The sequence below is a fragment of the Rutidosis leptorrhynchoides genome, unplaced genomic scaffold, assembly GCF_046630445.1.
Source record: "Rutidosis leptorrhynchoides isolate AG116_Rl617_1_P2 unplaced genomic scaffold, CSIRO_AGI_Rlap_v1 contig368, whole genome shotgun sequence".
Classification (NCBI taxonomy): domain Eukaryota; kingdom Viridiplantae; phylum Streptophyta; class Magnoliopsida; order Asterales; family Asteraceae; genus Rutidosis; species Rutidosis leptorrhynchoides.
This window is the reverse complement of record NW_027266606.1, coordinates 31747-44502: the sequence shown is the minus strand read 5'-3', so window position 1 is coordinate 44502 and position 12756 is coordinate 31747.

Genomic DNA, 12756 nt, shown 5'->3' with positions numbered 1-12756 from the left:
TGATACCTTACATCTATGTGTTTAGTTCTGTTATGACACATTTTTCATAACTAGTGTCCTTACATAGGATTACTAGCTTTTTCTCTTTAATTCCATAGTCACTAAGCATTTGCTTCATCCAAAGGAGTTGAGTGCAATACATTCTTGTGGCTATGTATTCGGCTAATGATAATTATACATAAATGGAGTTATGCTTCTTGCTAAACCCGGAAACAAGGGTACTTTTCCAATCTTTAAAGTTATCATTTGTAACAATATACTATCCTATTAGGGTTGCACTAGTTTCCTAGTGTACCATATACCATAAATCACTCGTAGATTATAGGGCTACCGCCACGGTACACGTCTCCATGGTCCAAAAACTGTGGCGTATGGCTATCTATGGTCAAGCTTTCGTAAGCGTGTTTAAATTTTTTTGCCACAAGTGAAAAACCGTGGAGTAAAATACCTTACGCCACGATTTTTTTGCAACGGGAAAAAAGCATGGTGTAAAAGGAGAATAAACCACGAATTATAAAACGTGGACAGCGTTGATGATTAATTAACTTTTCAGATTCCCCTTATCGTCTTGGAAAACACGAACATACTATTAATTTTCTCAGCCACAACTCTCTCTTCTCACTTCTCAACCTCTAATTCTCTCACTCTCTCTCAAGTTTTTCTTTGGAGCGGCAACCAAATTCGTTAAAAGGTACAATCTTCATCTAAACTTGTCTATTAATTTGAGGTTATGGTTTGTTGTCAGTGTTGTGGATGAATGTTTATTCTTGTGTGATTTTGATGAATAAATAGAAGGTTGCATGTACGTGCAATTGATTGTATTGTAGTTACTATTTAACGAATGGAAAAAAGATTTCTTTCCGTTAGTGTAATTGACAATTTTGGAAGTATTCTGATTTATTTTCATGTATTCTAATTTGGATCGGAGAACTTGATGAAAATCTCTAATTCCAATGGTTTACTCTTTGATTTTTTCGTCGTTGGTTTAATTTCTCTCCTTTATTTTCTAAAAGATTTGTAATTTACTCTCAATCACTCTGTTTTGCGATCTATTTGTTGTTAATTTGTGTTTATGGTTTATTGTTCATCGACTTTTATTGACTGTGATAGTTTCTAGTTGTAGTTGCTATGTTGGTTTAATTGACACATTTGGAAGTATATAGATTCATCCTCATTTACTCTATGATAGTTGCTTATTGTAGTTTCTAGTTTTAGTTGTTATGTTGGTTTACTCTCCGTTTACTTGACGTTGGTTTTTACTCTTTTCAAGCCACAAAATGATGTAACATTTACAGATGAAAATATCATGGAACCAAGCCAATGACAGGCTTTATACCAAAGAAGCAGTAGGATTTATTGATGTTATTATTATCTCCTTGTATTTTTAGTTATTGCCAAGGACTTGGCTGACTGAAATTCCAAGCAGCGAAACTGCAACAAAAATTCACCTCAGTTTGCCACATCAAGAACCCTCTTCTATCTGTTTATACCGTCTTCAAAGCAGTCAAGGCTTGAGTACCAGATTATCCATTATCGATTTCTCAAATTTCTGCCATGAACATAATTTGAAAGTGGGAACAAGTCTTTGATTCTATTCTTTAGTTGTGGAGGGAACCAATCTGTCTACTCCTATAACGATATTTGAAACGGGCAATATAAATCTGTAGGACTTCGTGATGAATGGGTCCTTCGTAACATGAATGCATTTGACCTTAATTCAATTACGAGAGATGTCGACGTTAATAGGTCGGATTTAATAGTAGAGGCTAGAAAAAACAACTACTTCGATGCTACGGTGACCAATAACCATGTTTCATCACAAGCGCTAATGGTAATAATTATCATCTTTTGACCTTAATTCTATTACATACAAGATATCTTTCATTAATATTTCGATTAATTTTGTCTGTTCAAGAGCTCCAACCTTGACAACTCCGACAATGAGGACTTGTTGTTGCTCAATATGGTCCAGTTCCACTTGTTGTCAGGTCAAGGGTATACACTTGTGGGCTGATGATCAACATGGAGGATCAAGATTCCACCATTTCAGGCTATGAGTAGGAAGCATTTGTTTAGACCAAGAAATAGCCATAAGGACAGATTTAGACTCCTCTGAGCTGGAATGACATTGGAGCCATACATGATTTTCCTTGCTAAAGTTATAAGAGTAGATCAATAGGATGTAGCATGAGGAAGAAAAATGAAGAAAGGGAAGATCATATGGGAATCAAATCGAATAGGCCAATTATGGTAAGAGAAGGTATGGCAATGGGTAGTAATGTATGTTGTTAAGACATGTGTTACATCTAGGCATTTACATAAATCGGCACACACATATAGAGTTAGATTGTCACTTTTTGACATAGTAATCAGTTATAAGTAGATTTATAATTGTATTAATGAAATATCGAACATTATGTGACACTTTGGTTTATTAATATATGTTTGTTATAAAAAATAATAATGCAATCATTAAGTATCGTAAGGGATGAAAGCTTACAAGAAAATCATCACTTGGATCGCCACGATGGAAGCATCAATGGAAAGGATATGCTCCCACAAATAGTTTGAGATCAATGAGGTTTCAAGATCAAAGGTTATAAATTGAGGACGATTCTCACCAAAAAATTAATCGAAGAAGATCAGGGAGAGACAAAAAGCTTAAAAGGAAACAAAATCGAAGATACAATATTACTAAACCAAAAGCGTGTAAAATAGAAAAGGAAACATAATCAAATCATTTTATTTTGACTCAAATAATTCTTTCATATCAAATATAAAAGGAAACAGGATCACATTTGATCGTGTTCTAACCTATTCCTACTAGAACAAGCATCTACTATCGTATATAAAAGGAAATGGGATCACATATGATCTTTTTCTCACTGGACGAAGTATAGCAGGCATGGAGCTAAAGAAAGTATCAAATAGGAAATTAGATATCCAAATCAAGACGTCAAGTGCAATCAGAATAGATCAAAACAGATCAACGCTATCAGGTCTTGAGTGACGAACAAGGCATGACTCACCTATAAAAAGAGGAAAACTTCCAATAGAAGATTTTTCCACAAACAACATTTGGTGAGAGGATATTAAAGAGGGAGGGGTTCTCGATCCGGACCTCTGTTTGTTGTCATAGTTTCATCAATTCTTAAGGTTGGGAACGAAGAGTCGAGAGAACTAGTCGGTCCCACTAAGTAGGATAGGAGTCCTAGATTAGGTTGTGTCACCTAGGTATAGCATTATTAGGAGATTAGAAAATTACTGGAAGTAGTTGAGCGTACGGCTTGTGTACAGCTCCTAGTTAATTTCGAAGGCAATCTCCCATAACTATAAGAACTTCTATTTGATTTAAATTACATGCAGAAGTAGGTGTTCGTTAACAAACTGAATTGCGATATCAATAAAGAGCAAAGTGTTTGCAATTGAAATCTCTCGTGTTATCTCTCATTATATTTTTGATTTGTTTTTGTTTGAATCTATACTTGTGCCAACAAAACCAACAACGTCTATATGCTACAACAGTTCAACCTACTGATATTAAATAATTAGCACAAACTGTTCTTCCACAGTTACGATTAAGAAATACTGATCGAATCAAGTATTTGACTCAGGATTGTTTCCGCCAGCACCAACACTCGCTGTTATAACTAAACGAGTCGTTATTCATCCAAGAAATACTGTCGTTATTCGAATAGGCATAAATGCTCATTTCAATATCATTCTCTTGATTCGTTCATAAGTCTCTAGATCTCATTATAGAAGAGACTTACTATTAGCATGTCAGTCGAGTTGAATCAGTTTAACTCGGACATAGTTATAATTGATTCAATCTCAAGTCTCAACTCAAACTCGCATCTCTACGAGAGACTCACAGCACAAACAGGTCATCGCACTACCAGCTCATTAGATTCTTAGATCATCAGATCTCCATAGCATAAATTATTCCTGACGGTACTGGTTCAGTAGCAACTAAACTGAATCAGATCAGACGATACTGGTTTAGTCTCAACTAAATTAAATCAGTCCATCTTACACTAGTTCAGTATCAACTTAACTAAACTATTCCATTATCATTCTATGCTAAATCTTGATTTCCACCGTCATTTAGAAGAGAAACTTAGGCGTCATCAGTTTACCAGACTAAGGTGCATCTCTAGATCGTAAACTCGCATTGTAAGTTCTGGTTCAGTTCCAGTGAATCATTCTATTATAGTTTATTGCACCTGGTTTATCGTCAGATTGTAAACGTTTTTGTCAGTACTGGTTCAGTTACTATTAAACTACTAGTTTTTTAAGGGGTCCCTGTAATGCACATGATAGTTACTATATTGAAAGGAGAATGAGCCAGGTATCAAATAACTACAATCCTCTATTCACTATTAATAATATTAGTATTGATTTCATTACAGTTTATTATACTCAGAGTTAATCAATATATCATAAACTATTTACTCTGTACTGATCTAATTACCAATGTTCTACTATATTCTTAAGTAGATCATTATAAATCTATTAATCACTTCGTTAAAAAGGAATTATATATATAAGTGATTATTAGATAGGTTTCATTTGTAACATGTTGAGTTGTCACATTAGGTGGCTTAGTCGAAAAAGAGTTAGGGCTATCAAATTTCATTACTTTAACTTGAAAGAAATAATTACTTATTACTTGTTTTTTTCTTATTGTAATGAAAGATTGTTCGTTGATCAATTACTTTGATCGTATACTAACAATGAACAATAGTGAAAGAATTCTTTTATTTTTTAACTTCATTGTAAGGGTGACTATCACAACAGTACAATTGTGGTGACAGTTTATAACTAAACGAGCCGTTACTCGTCCTAGAGTTACTGTCGTTATTCGAATCGGCACAAATGCTCCTTTCAGTATCATTCTCTTGATTCGTTCATAAGTCTCTAGATCTCATTATAGAAGAGACTTACTGTTAGCACGTCAGTCGAGTTGAATCAGTTTAACTCGGACATAGTTATAATTGATTCAATCTCAAGTCTCAACTCAAACTCCCATCTCTACGAGAGACTCACAACACAAATAGGTCATCGCACTATCAGCTCATCAGATTGTTATACTAACAATGAACAATAGTGAAAGACAATTCTTTTATTTTTTTAACTTCATTGTAAGGGTGACTATCACAACAATACAATTGTGGTGACAGTTTATAAAAAGCGTCTTTAAAGCATATTGAGTTTAATTATCTTTGATAGTTCAATCTTAAACCAACTAGATTACAGACAAGTGGTGACATCAAGGAATAGATTTGATATCGATGTTCCGCCTCCCTTGGTGTATTTACCAAGGTTTTAAAATGTACGAAACCACAATTGCATGATACTACTATGGCGTGACACTCCTTGTATGGGTGGATCATAATGCTACACCACAAGCTCACTGTACGGATTGGCAATAAGCCGAAAGTGGATACATCGTCCTTATTAAGGGTCTATCGCATTAGATCACCTCAGGCCTAATTACCCTCTCAATATGAATCTCTCCCCTCAACCTTAGTAATTACGTCTAAGGTTCGTCTGTAGTATATGTCACTCTAACTAAAAATATCATTTTCTCTATGCCTTATGTTATCTCAACCTCTTAGTCCGAGTTTAATTGCTTATACGATCAAGCTCGTATAAGAATTTATGAAGATCGGGTAACACTGAGATGTATTGAATTCTTCTCTCTACAACTATCTCTCTCTTGTTTGTGTGTAGGTTAGAAATGAGGAAAGGATCTCATATTTATATGTGAAGATGATCATGATCTCTATCTTTCATTTTATTTGGATAACACTTGACCATTGATTGTGGATTTTCCATAAATCTTGTAATATTTGCACATAAAAAAAGATTGAACGTTGCTTGCAAAATACTCATCCGTTGGATTAAGTCTGTTTTAATCTAAGCCATTGATTCATATTTCAATCCATGTCCTTTATTTATAATTAATATTGATTATGGATTAAAACATTGATCCATATGACATATCTTAGACATGATCGATCTATACTGTTTATTTATTTTCTGATTGAATTTGAGCACTTATATATATACATATATACATGGAAAGTTATGTTGAAATACTTATTCTATTTATGGAAAGTATTGTCTTAACAAAGTATAAATTAAATAAGGAAAGTATTATGAAGACAAAATCTTTGATTTCATGTTTTTAATAAATAATTACTTTTATGATTTTATCAATATTAGACAATGTAAGTTAAATGTATTTACAAAGTCAATCGAAATAAACAAACGAAAGTAAAACATATGCAAACAACTTAGCACATTAAAAATCCTCATGTGACTCATGATGTGTTAGTAAATAGTTGGCTTATCTATATCACCAACATCAACCATACACGGTAATAATATTTCTTCAGATCATTTATAGACCGTTGAGCAAAATAATATATTCCGGCAAAATAAAGAAATACATAGCCCCTTGAAGGCTTTAACTAAGCAAAAATGGAACATTTCTTTGAGCGGCAAAAACGAATTGTCTCTGTGTTTCAAAAAATAATAATTCTTCACAATATAAATCACCAAATTAAACAACAAATCATCTACATCAACCATATCGGGTAATAATATTTTCACATCATTTGTAGACCATTTAGCAAAACAATATATCCCGCCAAAACAAAGAAGTACACATAGCCCCTTGAAGGCTTGAACTAAGCAAAAATAGAACCTTTCATTGAGCGGAAAAAACGAATTGTTTCCTTAAAACATAGTAATTCTTCACAATATAAGTCACCAAATCAGATAGTAAAAAATATTATCCTCTTTCTTTCTCTCTTCCCCTCCCCAGCACCCCTCTAATCATTGTCGAGAGATGCAATATTCAAGAATGAGACAAGAAGGTTTTGGTCATACGGGGAGTTATTATACGGGGCTAAACGCTTATGCTCCTGCATTTGACCCTTCTTGCCATATAACTGATGGCGATCGTTGTTTATTTCTGACATTCTCGAATGGGTATCCAATCACTGAAGATGAAATTCGATGCTTCTTTGAGGGGTACAAATTATATATTATTATTATATGTAATTTATATCTGTATTATAAATGATTGAAATTTAGTATTAGTAATCTTAGTGAGGATCATGCTAGCTAATCTAACCTACATTGTAATCAATGTAATTATAGTATTTATGTTATAAATAACACTTATTTAATTTGTAATATTTTATTAGTATTTTCATAAAATGTATATATATATATATGATCCCTGTTGCAACATCCAACTTGTTCATGGATCAAATATATGTGTCTAGGAGTTAGAGCAATTGGGTTTGATCTTAATGATATTCTAATGATATTTTTTTTATTGACATGCATGAACAGAAAATTTGGTCGATGTGTGGAGAGAGTATATGTGGACAACCGAGGAGATGTGCGTGGGCCGTTGTTCGGAAAAGTGTTGTTCAAGTGGTCTTACATCCCTTTTATGGTACTTGATGGTGGCCGGGAGGAGTCAAAGATGTTTATTCTGAATGGAGGTCGACATATGTGTTGTAAGAAATTTCATGAGGGAAGATCCTCCACTACTTTTGGAAGGAGGGGTATTGACGCTTGCCATTAATTTATAGATGCGAGATCACTAGACTTTATTTTAAATAAATTCCATTCGGCCAGACTTTTTTTATATTTCTCAAAATTGCCATGACCATCTTCTATTTTTTGGATGCGAGAATCAAAATGTCGTTTTTTTTCTCTTTGTTATACTCACCGCTACCTGAGTTAACGTCATGATTGAATAAATTGCATTTCATTCTCCTCCACTCTCTCACACTCTCATACAAATTACAACAGTACTACCCAAATCAAATTTGTATTTCTACCACGCATGGAAATTTATTGTCGCATGTTTGGGCAGATTGAGACTCTATTTACCATTAAGATTTTCATGCTTATGTTATATGGATTGCGAGTAAGTTTAATTTGTGGTGCTATTAGACTATGCAATATTGACGTGGAAAGTTTGTCGTAAAAAAAAATCTTTGCAATTTGGGAATCCAAAACTTACTCTAATCATCATATTAATCGAAACCCTTTTTTTTTTATTTGCTAGAAATATGAATCATCAAATATTTTAGATATTTCATATACATTCAACAGTCTAAGCTTAATTCATGTTCGAGATAAAACTATCTTATCATATAAAGAGATATATCTTTTGTTTAGGAGAAAAGTCTCATCTTACCTTATACGAGAAAATAAGTAAGTAGGTGAATATAATGGGGATTATTTCTCTCAATTTATTTAGGAAAAATATATGATTTATTTCATATAGAAAAGTAATTTAATGACTAAAGGAAAAGTATTTTGCCATCCTATTTAGTAAAATATCTTCCCTATAAGAGTATTGTCTACATGAAAATTCCACCCAAATTGTTCGGGAAAAATATTGCAATTTAAAGAAATAAAATAAATATTAAACAAAATCTGAAAGCATCTTAAAGTTTTAAAAAATAAAATATTAAACCATAATGATATAAGAAAAATATTAAAAATATTACTCCAAAATTAAATCTATCTTTTCTTTTGTCTCACTTTAATGAAATATCCCGAATTCAATTTTGAAAGTAATTAAAATGTGAAAAGTCTTTATATAAGTTCACATGACTAGCTAGAAGGGTTTGAATGTTACACAAGCACGATAAATCTTGATGGTTTATGTGACATGCGATTACTCTATTAAAGGCTAAAGTAACATTTCCTATAACATTAAGCAGAAACAAAAAAATCTTAGCTTGAAATATTAAACATGCATGCCCTTGAGATTTTCATATGCACTTTGTTAAGCCCTTACATTTATAAACTCTAATTTTTTGCCCTCAAGTTCACTCGCACACGACTTCTTGATAAATATCCCAATTAAAATCCAAGGCGATCAATCGAGTTGAATCTCAAATTGAGGGGTAGCATGTCTTAAACTTGGTAGCCCAACTACTCCTAGAGACCAAGTGAAGTGGTGCAAACCTAAATAGCCCATGAATAATACTCTTGAAAAATAAGAGAAATCTTCATTAATGAGTTGTGTTGGAGAAGAGTTGCAAGTATTATCAAATAAGACTCCTTCTTAGACTTAGTCTATTCGGTTTTGATTTGCTGTTATGATTTAATTTATCTATTATGCTACATACTCCTATTTTGATTCTATCATGCTCTATAAATAGCTTGTTGTACCTCACGTATTATTCATTCAATAAAACACGGAAGCTACAACCTCTTTTAGCATATTATAGCCTATTCTACATGTCATCAGAGCTACACCACTAAGGGTTTGGCTTTTCTTCAATGACGACAAAAACCCAAACCTCGGTTCCAATTGTTAGTTCAAACTCAACTGACTGTGTCTTTACTTTTTCTAAATTTGTTGATCCCTCTGTAACCTGACACTAAGTTTAAGCTCCACTATGATTTGAAGGAATCTACAATTTAGTGAATCATCACATAGTATCCCGATTCTACCCTCTCATCGACCGTTAGATAAGGAGGAGGAGGATTGAATTTTGGGCAATTCAGATCACAATCCTTGCCGTAAGATGGCTCAGTTCCATCAAATCAACAACCAATTAATCATCTCCAAATATGGTAATATCATTTCACATCTTCATGCTTTCAATCTTGCCATCTCAATCAAGCTTGATAGTACAATTTTTCTCTATGGTCTAAAAATGTTTTGTCTTTTGCGCGTGGTCATGAGCTCCTAAGACTATTGAGGGGGAGTTCCTCATCCGGCTCAATATATTTTTGTTGATGGTAGCGTTCACCTCAACCCTCATTATCATCTTTGGACACAAAAATACCAATTTTGTTAGGTTGCCTTCTCCGATCGTTGACCCTTTGCGTGCTTGCTTAGGTTCGGCACACAAAATGTTGCAACTGTTTAGGCCTCGCTCAACAACATGTATTCTGCTCAATCAAAAAGTTGGGCTCTCCACATTATTCGCCAAATCATTAAACCAAGAAGGGCAGCATGTCTATTATAGAATATTTTCAAAAAAATGAAAGGATTAGTCGAATCACTCATCGGAGTTGCTAAAGCTTATGATGAAGACCTATGGCATGGTCTATTATTGCCAATTTTAGTCTTTAATATGAGTGTATGCTCTTAATATTTATCATGGTGATTTGAAAGTTATTACCATGTATGAGATGCTCCTGAATAGAGGACAATTTGCAAATAATAAATTATGCTAGCTGTGGGAATACTATTGTAGACATCGAACACAAGGCATTGGTTTATTTTAAGAGTTGTCGCTTTTATTTCATTAAGTGAGGAGGAAAACAAGCTTGTTCATATGTTGGCGCACCTAGATTCTTTTGTTCCCATAATTCATTGTAACTAGTCAATGGGCCGTCCGTTGAACGAAAAATTCGTACCTTAAAAAACTAATAACTTAAATATATATTATATAAAAAATTATATAATAATTATTTGTATTAAATATTATTAAATCTATCAAAAAAATATTTTAACTATATATTAGTTATTATTATTTTGATTTGATTTCAAAATACACAATCCTATTAAATTTAAAAAAAAAATGTTTTCAAAATAATAAACATAGCAAAAGTAAAAGTTATGTATCAAGATTTCATAATAAAATTTATAATTGCATCTAATCAATTTAGTTGTTCTTATTGTTTGAAAAATAATATATGGCAAATTAAAATGAAAAAAATATAATAGGTTTTTATGAGGAATAATAATTTAAGAAAAAAATAATATATACTATAATTTAATTAGGAATAATTTTTTAATAAGATGTCCGTTTGAAAAAGGAAAAAATAGAGTAGGAATAGGAAAAAAGAATATTTAAATTTTATTAGGAATGTTTATTTTTAAATAATAGATAGAAAATTGATTAGGAATAAAATTATTATATTAGTAAAAAGTAATTGATAGAATTTTATTAGGAATCCATATGATTTTATTGTGTTTTGATTTCCTATTTACGATAGGAAAAAAGAATAATCGATTGACTTAAAATTATAAGTTTATTCCTAATTAAATTCAAAAAAATTAAATACATATGTCAAATTACTATTCGTTAATAAAACGTCATGCGTCGAATGTTAATTTGACAATAAAATTTGCAATTGAATTGTAATTAAATTTGAAATTGAAAAGGTCTATTGTTTATAAGAATATAATAATGTTCCACATGTGGCGAACATTAAGGGTGGGGAAAAAAAGCCGAACCGACCGAAACCGATCGGAACCGATCGATTTTTCAGTCGATCTCGGTTTATTTTCGAAAACTGATTGTGGTCGGTTCGGTTCCGTTGAAAACCGACAAAACCGATAACCGACCGACCAAACCGAAATTAAGTAATAAAAGCCCAACCCGTGTTTAAGTAAAAGCCCAACCCAAGTATAAAGTAATAACTATAACAGTAAACCCAACTACTACTTTCTACATTCTTCGTTTCAGCCACCCACTTCAGATCGAGATACGACTCAAAACTCAGTCAAGTCTCTCTCAACTCTCAAATCTCTCTCAAGCCTCTCTCGATCGTGTTTTTCTTTTGCAAAATCAGATCGATTTCTTGTACACCTGCTCCCAATCGAGTACTAATCAAGCTCTTCATGTCGAAACAGACCTCAAATGGCGAAACGCCGTCGCTCTAGTTATGTTCCTCGTCGCCGCCGCCATGACGAATGCGACAATGACTGCTTTGAAGATGGAAGATCTAGAACGGTGTAAGGATTCACTGAACTGATCTTAGACCCGCCGCCGCCTTGACGATTGATGCTTAATTAATTTTGAAAACAGTCTTTTTTAGTACCATTACCGATTTAAGCTTGTGATTTGTAAATTCTGAAGGGTGGAATAGAGTTTAGACGTTAAAATTGAGTTGGGAATTGCTAAAATTGAGCTGAGAATTTTTGGCTTAAATAATGAAAAGTCAACAAATTTTTCTTAAAAAAAAAAAAAAACTGGGTCATTTGGTAAGCCGACCGCCCGACTAAGTAACCGACCGAAATCGACCGAACGAAAATCGGTCTGTATCGGTTTTGATTTTCGAAAACCGATTATGATCGGTTCGGTTCGGTTTTAGTCAAAATCGACCGATTCCCAGCGAACATAGTCCATTTGGATGCAATTTCAGTCTGATAAAATAGACCTTTTGAATTGCATATATATGTATATATATATATTTGAGAAATTTATGACCAAAATAAAATATTATTATTTGGAATTATTTTGGTGACAATGCAATTATATCCTAATGAAGTAAAGGAAAAAGAAAAGGAAATATGGTTGTCATACTACTATTATTTAAAGCTAAATTAGAACCGATGGATAGCACTTGTCCCCTCCACTCGGTGATCGGTGACCACCATCAAAGTGTAGTTGTAGACTGTATTCCTCCTAGCTCCGGTCAAACTTCTTGACCCACATCTGCCTCCCATCGATCACAAAAGTCACGCGATTTGTAGCCGTTCAGGACACTTCTAAGAAAAGTGGACATGGTGAACATGACTTTTCCGAAGCGTGGACTAGCCATTCGGTCATCCATGTAGATAAGGACAACACATGGTTGTCCGAACATCCTATCCATACAATGAAAAAATAAAATAAAATTCATACCAAAAATCACCATGCATGCGATGCAATTTAAGATAACATTTGAAAGAAATCTAAATTGTGTTGCATTTGAAACTAACTTATTAAAAAATAAAATCGAATATGTCGCTCGGCACACATTTTTCCA